Genomic DNA, 14,646 nt, shown 5'->3' with positions numbered 1-14,646 from the left:
ACTGCCCACGGTCCAGAAGGGCGAGTGTGCCCAGGGCAGAGCTGGAGAAGCTTCTGAAGACCATGGAGTTCTATCGCCAGAGGACGGTCCTGATGATACAGAGCAAATCAGCTGAACACACAACTCCAGATAGCAGCCCGCGGAGCGTCTGAAAGCGCACCGGCGCGGGCTAGGAGAGGAGTAAGAAGTGCTGGAGAAGAGTTGAGATGATGAAGTGTGCTGGCCTGGAAGTCAGACTTGGCATTGTTAGGTTCAGAGTCTGTTTTTAATTTGTTCTGTGATTTGGGGAACAAACTCAACCTCCAGAGTCTCAGCTCCCTCGTCTAACTCGCAGAGGCCAGTGCTCGGCCTCTCTCAGCTCTCCTCAGGCCCACAGCCTCTACCAAAGACACCATTTACGGGGTTCTCAAAACTAAGGAGGAGAGGGAGTTGCTGAGAGCAAGTGGGACCTGGAGCAGGGGGTCCTGACCCTCGTGGAGTGAGCTGGCTCTCCTCTGTTCCAAAACTAAAGTCATATCTTCAAAACTCATGAGCTTTTCTGAAACCCAGAGAGGGGAATGAGCCTGCATGTTTGGTATGTTTTACATTTTGAAAGAAAGAATGTGAGACCAGAAGAAAGGGTGTAAGAGCCTCCCTCCCCCCAGAATTCAAGATTCCAAACGCGCGAACCTCCCAACACAAACACGTGAGTCTGGACGATGCAAGGCATGCTCTTCCACTGCAGAGCACCCGCATCCTGTCCCGCCCCCCACCTCACCCGCCCCGGGGCAAGGAGAACCAAGCACCAAGTGCTCATCGCAGAGCTAGGCTGGGGTTCTAACTTCCATACTTATGCGCTCAAACCACAGTCCACAAGGACTTGGCCGTAAATCTCGAACACTTCCACTTGAATATCGTGAATATCTACCAACAACTAATCTTGAATATCTACCAACAGCTTCAGAGGTGCATCAGATAGGCTCATCAATAGGCTTATTCTGAACCCAATATGTGTGTCTCTTCCCATCAGCTGTGGCTTAGGGGCAGGCAGGCAGGCAGGTGGTTTATCAGCCAGGAGCCAGTTCTAGGATCCAGGTGTGAAGTTCCCAGGTACACTGGGATAGATAGTAACTGAAAATACAGGGAATCCAGGGCGGATGAGCCCTACAGGACCAGTGGTGTTAGTGGCGAAACAGGGAGGGTAGAGGGAGAGTGGGTAGGAAGGAGGGAACCGATTACAAGGATCTACATGTGACCTCCTCCCTGGGGGACGGACAACAGAAAAGTGGGTGAGGGGAGACGTCGGACAGGGCAAGATATGACAAAATAACAATTTATAAACCATCAAGGGCTCATGAGGGAGTGGGGAGCAGGAAGGGAGGGGAAAAATGAGGACCTGATGTCGGGGGTTTAAGTGGAGAGAAAATGTTTTGAGAATGAAGTACAAATGCACTTTACAAAAAAAAAAAAAGCGCCAGGCATGAATACAGTGTTAGAACGTCATTTTACCTCACGGGGAAGCCTTGAAAGCTGCTCTTTTGTTATTATCCATTTGAATTGTTGATTTTTTTTAAAACAGTTTTATTGGAACATAATCCACATGTCATTTGATTAAATGTTACAGTCATTACCATAATCAACTTTAGAATATTTCCATAGTTTTGGAATTAAATTGTCTTCATTTTAGTTTATATTCTCTTTAATGTGGTTTTATATATATATATATATCAACATATATCCGTGTGTGTGTATATATATATGTGTGTGTGTGTGTGTGTGTGTGTGTGTGTGTGTGTATATAACTAATGGCCTTCCTTTTAAGCATGCTTCACAAGCAACAATCCAATGACCTTTTATTCACCATGTTGCTCAACATCACCATTATTTATTTCCAAACAGTCCCGTCACCCTTCATAGAAGCTCGGGCCCCTAAGTAGTAACTACTTGTAAACATTGATCTCTACATACTTGCTTATGCTAGATATTCCATATACATGGAACCATACCATTTCTCCTCAATCTTTTCCTTTTAAACAATGATATGTTTCTTTCCTTCAGGAATATGGTATGATAAAGGGAAGAAACAATTCATCTAAAAGCAATCCTACAGATGTTTTATCCAAAGTTTTAAAGTAGCCATTTCAGAAACATGAACATACCTGTTCATAGGATGTGTCTTACATTCGTTCTGACAGAGTACCTACTGTGCTGAATGATGAGTTTTCAAACAACTGGGAGAAGATGCACCCAGTGAGGGTGCCTCTGGAGAGGCCGGGATGGGTGACCTTGATAAGTGCTTACGGACAACCTTTAGATGTGGTGCCGGATAACCTTGAGATGCTGTGAGTGGGACACAGGCGGGGGTTCGTTTGAGATGGATTGAGTCAAGTTTTCCCACTGAGGCTCCGTGGAGGCCTGGACCCCAACAGCCAAGCCACTCTGGAATCCGGACCACAGAACACACCTGCCAGGTGTGGCTGAGGTCAGTGATCTAAAATGGAACAGGACTGAAATGAGAACAGATGTTTGCTCTTGTGTGTCTTCAGAAACGGAGACGCGCAACTGGCCAGCAGCCTGACATCTGAGCCCGAGGTGGACCAGTGGAGCCACAGAGAGCAGGGACGTGTGCAGGGCATGAAGGCCCAGTGAAAGAAACCGTCAATCTATTTAGAAAGGCTCACACCTGCCAGCCACTTGGTAAGTCGGAAGAGAAAGCCTCCTCTTTGAAAGAGTTTTATCGCCAAGGCGGGAGGCACTCCGCTGAGGGAGCCTCAGGAGGCCCGTCAGCCAGGAACAAATATTTGGCAACTGATTTTCCTGCATGCTCATTGAAACCGGTTTGAGGAAAGACCTAACTGTGGAATATTCCAGAATTTATCATGGAAGATATTCTTTTTTTTAATCGTTTTATTAGGGGCTCATAAAACTCTTATCACAATCCATACATACATCAATTGTATAAAGCACATCTGTACATTCATTGCCCTCATCATTCTCAAAACATTTGCTCTCCATCTAAGCCCCTGGCCTCAGCTCCTCATTTTTCCCCTCCCTCCCACGCTCCCCACTCCCTCATGAACCCTTGATAATTTATAGATTATTATTTTGTCATATCTTGCACTGTCCGATGTCTCCCTTCACCCACTTTTCTGTTGTCTGTCCCCCAGGGAGGAGGTTATATGTAGATCCTTGTAATCGGTTCCCCCTTTCCAACCTACCCCCCTTCCATCCTCCTAGTATCACCACTCACACCACTGGTCCTGAAGGGATCATCTGCCCTGGGTTCCCTGTGTTTCCAGTTCCTATCTGTACCAGTGCACATCCTCTGGTCTAGCCAGATTTGTAAGGTAGAACTGGGATCATGATAGTGGGGTGAAGGCGTGGAAGATATTCTTATCAAACACTTTCTGCCTCTCTTTTTCCTCAGTTTTCTCTGGGAAAGGCCTCCAAGCTGCTTTCCAAGATCAAGTTCCGCCCCCTCCCAAAACCTTTCCTGAAGGGCCCAGAGGTCTGAGATGCCGCCATGTTCCCACTCTTCCCCACACTTATTTGCAGGCCAGCCTTCAGCATGCTTGTGACTATGAAGTTTCATTTTGATTTGGCTGGGCCAGGATTCTCCCGGGCTGTGGTCCACTCCACGATGGGATCTTCTGAGAAGCCGACAGGCAGTAGTGGGAAGAATCCCGTAGGTAGGATACCAGTGTTTTAATCTGGTCACAGCCTGATACCATGGACGGAGGTTCCAGTCAGGGTGGGTGTGGCTTCTTCTTAGTATTGACTGAAAGTGTCTTCCTCTACTGCTGGGGCTGGATCCTGAATCTGCTTTATGGACCTCCTGTTATATGGCCAGATTCAGGATCCACAGAGGGGCTCTGCATCCGCCAGTCTGTGGTCTTCCCGCTTCATCTGTCTGCTCCCGTCCACCAGTCCCCGTGGCTATCAGAGTCAGGAGAAGGCTTCACCTTACATCTGACTCATGGGCCTGAACTTTACCACACTTAGAAAGCCAAAAAGAAAGAGCATTCTCTGAATATATTAAACTTAACGAACTAAGGAAAAAGCCAAGCCTCGATTTACAACATTGAAAGGTTTTATGGGAAAGTATTAAACGCTACCGTACAAGGATATAGAGTCCTCAGACCCAAAGGAAGCAGTCGACATTCCATCATTTCAAGAGATCGTGTCTGAGCAAGAGCCAGTGGGACTGAAGGAAGGAGTTCAAACTGCCCTGAAAGCATCGGCCAAACACAAGGCTCCCAGAACGGACGGAATAGCGATGCAAGTGTGTCACCAGCTGATGAAGCACTGGAAGCACTCACTTGCCTATTCCAGGAAATTTAGAAAACAGCTATTTGTCGGACTGGAAGCGCTCCATCTTCATACCCATTCCAAATGAAAGGTTACCCAACAGATTGCACAAATTAGAAAACAACATCAATGATATCACATGCAAATAAAATCTTGCTGAATATCATCCAACAACGATTGCAGCAGTACATCGACAGGGAGCTGCTCGAGATCCAGGCTGGATCCAGAAAAGGACATGGAACAAGGGCTAGCCTTGCTGTCAGCACATGCATTCTGACTGAAAGCAGAGAATACCAGCAAGAGGCCTGTGTCTCTTTGAGCGTGCCAAGACACTGGGCTGCGTGGATCACAGCAAACCATGGCAGCCTCGAGAAGAAGGGGAGCCCAGAGCAGCTCCTCGTGCTCCTGCAGAACCTGATCATGGATCAAGGGGCAGCTGTGCAAACAGGATGAGGGAATCATCTGTGTGGTTTTAAGTCAGGAAAGCTGGTATCCTCTCACCATACTTAGCCAATGTGAATGCTGAAAAAATCATCAGAAAAGCTGGACTATATGAAGAAGAATTTGGCATTAGAACTGGAAGAAGGCTTATTAAGAACCTTCAATATCGAAATGGCACAAACTCACTGGCTGAAAGTCAGAAGGACCTGAAGCACTTGCTGATGACGGTCAAGGCTTGCAGCCTTCGTGTGGATGACGACGCAATGTGAAAAGAAGCAGACAAAAAGTCTCACAACTGCAGCGATAAGTAACAGCATGATTGAGGGATACATGTAGGTCTCTGGTGAGGACCGGAGGAAATGATTGCATCCTGGAAGCAGCTCAGGAAGAAGTCCGTCTGGCTCCTTTCCTGATCAGCCGGCACGAGCACTCTCTGCCATGCAACGGACCCTGCTGACCTGGCGGGCTGGATCCCAAAACGCTGACTGGCCTGAGCTGCTCCGCTTCCCAGTCAGAAATGCCAGTCTCCACTCTCCTCCGCTCCCTCCCAGGTCTCACCCTCATGTAAAACGCCAAACCCTCTATTCCTGCAGCTTCCCCGGGTGACACAGCTCCCCACCTCCAAGTCCTCCACCCCTAAAGCCCACCCAAGTGAACCCTGTAGGTACGACTCTCACCTCACTCCCCCACAACCTGCAACCACCCTCCCCTATTCCACTTCAGTCTCTTCCATTGATCCCAACTCATGGTGGTCCCGTGGACAGAGCAGAACTGATCCGTCCTTCACAGGCACCTCTGGCGAGTGCCAACCACCCAGCCCTTGGTCAGCAGTCAGGCACTGACCATCTGCCCCACGCCAGCTGTTGTTCTTGTTTTTGTTAAGGGCCATCACATGAACCCACAGCCATCCTGTGCTCAGCAGAAATAAACACTGCCCAGGCCCGCACATCCTCACCCAGACACAGCTGTCAGCGCTGAAGCCCAGGATCGCAACTGCTGCGACAAGCCGCCTTCTCAAAAATCTCCCTCCATTGTGCTGCCGCTCTACTTTACCAAGCACGAAGCCTCTTCTGAGCCAAAAACAGCCCTCACTATTATTTCCGGGAGAAAAACACCTGGAGCGATGATCGCAAATATGCTGCTTCCGATGCTCCGGAGATCTTTGTCCATGTCAAGAGCACGTTCCACTAGGATGACCACTCCTATTCTCAGATGGGCACGCTCCTAATCTGAGGGTGAACTTGTGTGGTACCTTATAAAATAAAACAAATATTACACGGCACATTTAAAATATTTTTTCATAGTCCCTGTTTCTAAACATCTTACTTGAAAAAAAATCATCAACATATTCCATCTTTCTATTTTTACTGTTTCACTTGGTTTCAGAAAACCTATCCAGAGGGCTGGGCTCTCTACTGACTGTGACTGTGTGTTTTGGATCAATGCAGCAAACACTTGGGCACCTCCTACTCACAGGCTGCGTCCTGCACAGGGAGACCCTGGGGCACGCAGGGAACCACCGCTGCCCTTGAGGGCTGAGAGCAAAGGCAGAGGAAGCCCTGCACGGCAGTGGGCTCCGGGAGGTGGTAGAGCTAGTTCCCAAGTTCAAGCAGGACGCCCCAGAGCGCAGACCCTCCTCTGCGCTGTCTGTCCCGAGGAGAGAGGGTGTCCAGACAGCAGGAAGCCCGGCAGCACCTTCCAGGTGATAAAGGAAGGTTTAGCTCTTCTTGAAAAGCGCCGGCAAAGAATGTTCCACTCACGGAGCTATCAAGAACAACGGACTTTTTAAGAGACTTTCATTTTCATCTTCAGCGCACGCTCACAGATAAGCATCCATCTGAGGAAGTGCCTGTGCGTGAGCCCTCGGGTTCAGGACAACCACTGCATTCTGTCTGGGGTTGTGATGGGTCCAGCTGGGCCGCTGGCCTCTCCTCTGCACTCAGCGACTGGCCGGCTCCACCTGCAAGGCCCACTGGACTAGAACATGCATGCGGGCTGGTCTCAGTCGCTTCCTCAGCATCTGTACTGGGGACTGTCAGCGTAGGAAAACAGCCGTGCCCCTTCCTGGGCCATCTTCACGACCCCTGGCTCTTTGAGTCTGAGAGTGTGGTCAGATTACAAGTTATTTAAATAGCCCTCTAACTCATGTATGCTAGCTCATTTTTAATGGGCGCTCATCTACGAAAACATTTTCAAACAAAAGTAGGATAGCATGCCTGTAGTTATGTGCTTGCCAACAAATACACTGACTGGCTTAGCAACATTGACCAACTATGAAGTTTGTACATCAAACGTTAGGTGGTGAGTAGAGCTGGACTAAGTCATTGATTTTATCAGATGCCTCTCGGATGACCAAAACAATCACATTTTTGTCTTCATTTCTCTAACTGGGGTTTTCAGATAAATTGTTCATTTTTTATTGGCTGTTTACCATTGTCTTTATTAGAACACTCATCTTTCTTTACTGATTTGTACGACCTCTATCTAAACAGTACATCCTGCAAACACCAAGCTTATCAGTGTTCCCAGATCCCTATCTCTGCCTCTACCTCACTGCCTGAACAAGAAATATCCCAGGCAGAAAACAGGGCAAATGTGGAGCTCACTTGACCTGCAGCCCTCAAGTCCTGGAGGATACTATTCTCGTGTATTTTCCTTGTTTTGTAGTTTAAAAGCAAGCAGCAGGTGGGGTGGGCCACACACTTCCGGCTTTAGACACTTCCAACTTCAGCATTTAAAGAACTCAGAAGTTATCACCTTGTCTGCACCACACACACCCAAAAAAGCTGAAAAGCTGAAAATCAACCATTTTTCTTAACTCATCTGAGCACTGGGAATGCTAGAGTCAGTAGACAAAACACAGCCCACCTTAGTGAGTACCAACTGGCGTCCTGAACAATTGTCAACAGCCATCCAAGATGTACCACGGCTCTCCCCGTCCAGAGAAAAGAAGAGTGAAGGAGAGCAGAGTCAAAAAGAACTGGCTAACCCAAAGGATCGATGGACCCCATCCTCCAGCACCCTGGGATCAGAACCAGATGTGTCTGCCTCCCACCACTGCCCACCCTGAGAGGGATTACAGTAGGAGGTCCCGGATACAATGGGAGGAAAATAAGCAACACAACTCGAAACCAGAAAAGAAGGGAAAATCTGATAGACAAATTGTGGTAGTTACATAATCTGTTGTCCATTTGAGACTATTAAGAGTGAAGGGGTGGAATTCAGCCTGTCAATCAGGTCGCAGCTTGATGACCTCATTTGGAAGCGCTAAGGAGATAAATAGCTCGCTGGAGGTGGGACACACCCCTACTCCCTGTGAGACATTCCTGCTGACAAGACACATGGAGCTACGCTAGAGTCCTGGAGCTGGAGGAGTCACGTGGAGATGCCTACCAGCACTGAGATGCTTCCACTGCCATTGGATCCACAAGACTTTCCACCCACAGGCCTGTGATCTTCCTGCATTCGGTGTTATTGCATGTGTTGTGTGAATCTCCAGAGGAATTCATGGGCAAGTATCAGATTTACGGGCTAATATTGATCTCATGGACTTAAGCTGGACTGGGCTGGGATGTTTTATTGATGCATAATTGCTTTTTGATATAAAGCTCCCTCTTACACACATATGAGTGCCTCTGGATTTGTTCCTCTGGTCAACCCAGATTGACACAGCAATCATAGGTCTATGGCATTTAGTCATCCTAAAGTCTGGATTAACTTAATCCCCGTGATGAAATTTCATCTAAACAACGCTGTTGTGGTTGGATGCCATCAAACTGGTTTAGATCGATAGCTGCCCTGCCCTGCCCTGTGCAACAGAACCACCCACTGCGTGCCCCTGTGCCTCCTCTCAGCTGGGGTATGTCCAGCCCTGCGGCATCCACTGTCCTTCCTTCCTCCTGAAGGCCGTCCTCTCTATTACTTCCCTTCTGCTTTCCGTGCTGTCCTTCTCCAGGGCCTGGTCTCTAGTGATCAAGTCTCTCCATGCTCACTGGGCTGCACTTGGAGCGCTCTGGCTGACCTTCTTCCAGGACAGATCTAAAGCAGCAGTCTCTGCTACTCTCAATATTCTCACCAGCGTCATCCCGGAAGTGCATCAATTCCTTGTCAGTCTTCCATATTCGACCCCACTCACACATGCATGTGAGGCCATGGGAAGACCGTGGCTTGAGTCAGGTGCACCTTACTCCTCAAAGTGCCACCGTGCTTTTCAACATTTCAAAGAGGTCTTGTGCCCCAGACTTGCCCAATGCAATGTGCCGTTGGGTCTCTTGACTGCTGAGCGTTGACTGTGGATCCAAGCGAAGTGAAATCTGTGACAACTTCCCTCTTTTCCACGTATCATAACATTGCCTGGTGGCCCAATTGGGAGGATTTGGGTTTTCTTGACTTTGACTTGTAATCCTTGACCTTCATCAGCAAGTGCTGCAAGTTCTCCTCACTTTCAGCAAGCAAGGTTGTGGCATCTGGATATCAAAGGTTGTGAATAAGTCTTTCAAGTTCTTCTTCACATAGTCCATCTTCACAGTTTATTTGTTCAGCTTAAAGGTTGACTAAATGTAGTAAAAGAATACAAAGCTGAAACACACATTTCCTGATTTTAAATCATGCAGGAGTCTCTTTTTCTGTTCTTACAACGACCTGTTGTTCTGTGTACAAGTTCTGAATGAGCATAATGAAGTGCTGTGTAATTCCCATTCCTCTCAAAGCAATCCATAGTTTATTAGGATCCAAAGTCCAATGTCTTGGCATAGTCAACAAAACACAAGTAAACATCTTGCTGATGTTCTCTGCTTTCAGCCAAGACCCTTCTGATGTCAGTAATGATCGCCCTCATGCCACTTACTTTCCTGAATCTGGCCTGAATTTCTGGCAGCTCCCTATCAATGTACTGCTGCAATCGTTGTTGGATGATGCCCAGCAGAAACTTAGTTGCATGTGGTATCAGCGATATTGTTCAAAACTTCTGCATTCTGCGGGTCACCTTTCTTTGGGATGGGCATAAATATGGATCTCTTCCAGTAACTTCTTCAGGTATCTATTTTCCAAATTTCTTCGCACAGATAAGTGAGCGCATCGAGTGCTTCCTCAGCTTCTAGAAACATTTTGATGGGTATTCCATCAGTTTCTGGAGCCTTGTCTTTTACTAATGCCGTCAGTACATCGTGAGCTTCTTCAATACCATTTGTTGCTTTTTTTTTCTTCATTTTTTTCACAGTAGACAATTTATAGACAAATTTCAAATATGGTGAACGGCATATTTGACTATCTCATCAGAAAGTTCACAGACTCAAGGAAACCAGGTGTGTGTTTTTGTTGCTACCACATGCCATGGGGGGTGGCTCACAGCCACAGAGACTGCCATCTACCCATGCACCAAACACTAGCCAGTTCTGCACGTGCGTCAAGGTTGTTCCTAAGCTGGAGCTATCATTGCAGTGCGTTATGTAGACAGAACATGGCTTTAGCTGTTACAAGTACACAAGATTACCGTATACCGTGGACCAAACAAAGAAAAATTGTCTGACGAAGTGGCAAGCCCGTTGCCTCATGGCCCAGGTCACCTCATTCTTTAACCCCCGTCAGTGGCAGGAACTAGCGTGCTAGGTGATGAATGGACACCTTGTTCCAGAGCTGAGCACCTAACTGCAGGCAACAACCAACCTCCTGACATGCTTGTCAGTAAGATTCCTTTAAAAAAAAGTGAAAACAAAACCGTTTTATTGACTTATTCTTCACATATCATACCAATTCGTAATCCAATGGCTTGAGTATATTTAGAGTGATGAGATCTTCGCCACAATCAATTATAGAACATCTTCTTAATTTTCTCACTCCTTGTTATTAATTCTCCTCCTCCCTTCTCCCTACCCAGCCTCCCCTGTCATGACTCTCTTAGAATTAATTAATCTAAGTACTGTCGCTATAGATTTACCTGTACTAGGTTTCATATACAGGAAAAACATCCCCCCAAACTCCAACTATAATAAATTAAATCCCTCCGTCCAAGAGAAAGCAGAAAACAATAAAAACAAGAATAAATTAAGAATGGGTCAAAGGGAAAACAAATAGTAAGATGTTAATTTTTGAGTCTACTTTTTAAGTACTTTATTGGCCTATACTTCAAATATCACACAAGTTCATCTTTCAATCATATTACGAAGATTTGTGCAATCATGGCCAGCATCAGTTTCAGGATATTTTCTTCTCCTACTCATTGTTGTTAGCTCTCTGTTCCACCCTCACCCTCCTCCCCTGCCCTTATCCAGTTATCTCTACAGATCTAACTATCATGGCTTTTATATACAGGAAATCATACAAAGCAAAACACAATCATGCAAAACAAACAAACATTAACAACAATACGGACTAAGTAAAACAGAAAAACTCCAATCAAAGAGAAATAAGAAAATATTAAAAACCGAAACAGCTTTAAAATGGGTCAAAAGGGAGGTCAGATGATAGGGTATTAGCTTTTAGCCTAATTCTATCTGTTCTTAGCACATGGCCCTGCTTGACGCTCAGACTCATGAAGAGATCACTGAAAATACGGATGCTGCAGCAAAGTGTGGTGAAGCACCAGATGGTGCTCAACTATCAAAATAATAGTCTGGGGTCTTAACGACCTTAAAGGTATTCCAACAAAGAGCCATCTAAATGGCATCAGATAAGTCCACTTGCAAGAAGCACACCAGCCTATGTGATCCAAGGATTATAAAAATATATATTCCACACTGTGGTAGTTACATAATCTGTGTCAACTCGAACATATTAAGAGTGAAGGGGTGGAGTCTAGCCTGTCAATCAGCTCACAGCCTGATGCCTCCTTGTGGGTGTGGCCTTCTCATGAGGATTCTGGGAACTCTCTTCCTCCCTGGAGGCAGGATGCACTCTCTCTCTGCTACACATTCCTGTTGACAAGCCACATGCAACCACACTGATGGCAGTCCGAGCCCTGGAGATGCTTCCACACCACTGGATCCACAAGACTTTTCACCCACTGGCCTGTGATCTTCCAGCATTCCACATCATTTCATGTGCTACAAAGGTCAAAAGAGGAATTTATGGGCCAGTGTTGGACTTATGGGCTGATATTGGACATATGGACTTGATCTGGACTGGGATGCTTCCACAATACACAATTGCTCTTTAATATAAAGTTCGTGCTTACACATATATGAGCATCACTGGATTTATTTCTCTAGTCAACCCGGATTAACACACACACACACACATATAAAGGAGAGAATGGAATCAGAGTTTAAAATGTGAGTACTTGGTTTGCAGAAGACTGTGGATAGCAGTAAAAGCCCCAAATCCACATGAAGAGTTTTCATATGGATAAGTCTCCCATGAATCCCCTTTGACTACAGTCAAGGGATGTGAATAGCCTTGTTATCATACAAAGATGTAAACTTTTACCCTAACTATATATGTATTAGTTCACATTCTGATGTTCTCTGTCTGTGGGCAAGGCTTTCCACATTCATGGTCAATGGTCTGAGGGACTTCAATGGAAGCTTCATCCCTGTGGGGACTCTGCAAATGGATTTGGGGCTTCACACTGTTCCACAGGCTTCTGTAAACCCAGTACTCAGAATTTAAGCTAGAATACATGTCCCTTCTCTGACCGTGGGTTTTATTATTTACAATCCTTGGCTCACACAGACGGATGTGCTTCTTCGGTGTGGGCTTAGCTGACTCCTTACTTTGACAGCTGCTTGTCTTAAGGCAAGCTGTTATGACCCCAGACACAATTCTTTCTGATAGTTATCAGTAATATTCTTCCCACACTGGTGGAGAGGAAAATGTTTTAGAGAAGCTAAAAATGTCTCCCAAGATGGTGCTGTTAGTCACTGGGGTTGCTAGGGTTTGAACTCAGGAGCAAGGACTCTACCCACACACTCTGAATTCATTGTGAAGCACTGCCTGCATCAGACACACTAAAAGGCACACGGTGAAGAATTGGTGACTTAATTCACAAAGTCCCAGGGCAAGAAATGCTGGCTCAAATTGGAGAGCCCCGTTTCTCCTTTTCAGAAGGTTCTTTTCTAACTGGTGGAGCTGACAGGGGAGTCACTTGGCGCTGGTTGTCTCAGACCACACAGAATCACATGAGTGACCTTACAGAGGAAAGCTAATGGGGAGTGGAGTAAAATTGCCCCTGTGGATGGGTTTTATGTGCACGGCTTTCCCTCCCTCCTCCGATTTCCAGCACTTGGCAATGTGCAGCGTTACCAGTCTCCTCCTCAGACTCGGGCTGGAAGGGAGACATTCCTTGCTGAACTGTGGCCTGGAAAAATCTGGTCTCCTATGACTGTTCCATGTGGTTAGCTGCCGCTCTGCCCACTCCCAAACGGAGACGGCCGGGACACCTCCCTTGGTGGCTTTAAAGGTTTTATAATGTGGAAACTATTTCACGTCCTCGGGGCGCGTGCTGGAGAGTAGGAAAGGCACTGTCGTTCTTGGGGAGCTGCACAAGCCCCTCGGTGTCTCCTGCACGCCTCCTGCACCTGCCTGAGGTCACAGGGCTTCAGGCTCACATTTGCTGGGAGAGCGCAAGTGCGTTTGCTTGTCTGCATTTTGCATTGCATGCCCCCTTCAACTGTACTACCACGTTACCTCTCAACGCAATTTAGGGCCATCCTCAAAATGCTATTTTCTTTGGAAAGAAGGAACAAATAGGAAATCAAAACCCAACTCACTGCCACCGGGTCGGTTCTGACCCACAGCACCCTGTCAGACAGGGTGGAACTGAGTTTCCAAGACTGTAACTCTGTTGGGGAGCAGACAGCCTCATCTTTTTCCCAGGGAGCAGCTGGTGGTTTCGAACTGCTGACCTTGCAATTAGCAGCCCAACTCGTAACCACTGCACCACCAGATCAAGAAGAGGATGTTTTCTCAACCCACTGAGAAACAGAAGGAGAACAAAGAAAGAGCACAAAACCAGAACCAGGCATCAGAACTGGCCCTGTGGAGGCTTTTGAGTGCCAGGAAATTGCATCTGCAAGCGCGGTTACCAGTGGAGAGAAGCCCAAGACTCTTACAGCCAGGGCTTCTGGGTGTTGCCAGGGTTCAGTTTTGCTGTAAGTAGTGCAATAACACATCTTAGAATTGTCAATAAAACGGGGGTCCCAGAGCCTGGCTAATGACCTATTAAAATTCAAGCTTGAGGTGCAGTTTTCGACCATTCGCATTTGCTCCCAACTCAAATAAGCCTGGCTCACATTCCTGAAACTTCCTTGAGAGTCTTCCTCCCGAGATGTGACATTTTAAGTTGCTGGTTTTCCTCGCGGTCATTCAAGGCACAACTGTTTTCTCTGGGTTCCCTCGCTGGCAGACCTGACACAAGCTGTGCAGTGCAAAGACTAGACGTGAAAGAGAGTAAAGGGAATGATCTGGGCTTTGTTCATTCTGATTGTTGTCTCTGCGGAATTGTCGGACGTGCTTCATAGCGGCGGCTTGGCCAAGCTCCCCTCTACAGACGCGGGCTGAAAGTAGCTGAGCCCTGACATCCAGGGAGCAGCTTCGACACCGGCAGGTCTGTTCTGCGGAAGGTGTGAGCTCCGGGGAAGCAAAAGCAGTGAGGAACTGCAAACTGATGTCCACGCCAACAACGGCATGCCGTACTGTGTCAGCAGGACTTGTTTCTGGCCTGACAGCACTTTCTGCATGAGGCGAGGGGATGGAAGTCCATGGACAGACATCTGATGCCGGGACCCTGCTGGCCACAGTATGTGGACCCAAAGGTTGGTGTCGGGCCTGAACTGGCCAGACTGGAGCCTCCCCCGACTCAAAACCAATGGCTAATGTTTTGGGTCTCTTAGGGTTCTGTTGGGCATACTGGTGGCACCTGGGTTAAATGCTGGCCTGGTGACCAGAACCCACCAGCCGCTGTGCAGGGGAAGAGAGGGTGTC

Source organism: Echinops telfairi, unplaced genomic scaffold, assembly GCF_000313985.2.
Source record: "Echinops telfairi isolate 266 unplaced genomic scaffold, ASM31398v2 ScPeMD7_3533;HRSCAF=4204_0, whole genome shotgun sequence".
In the NCBI taxonomy this organism is placed as follows: Eukaryota; Metazoa; Chordata; class Mammalia; order Afrosoricida; family Tenrecidae; genus Echinops; species Echinops telfairi.
The sequence above is the reverse complement of the archived record's forward strand: the minus strand, read 5'-3'. Positions refer to the sequence as shown.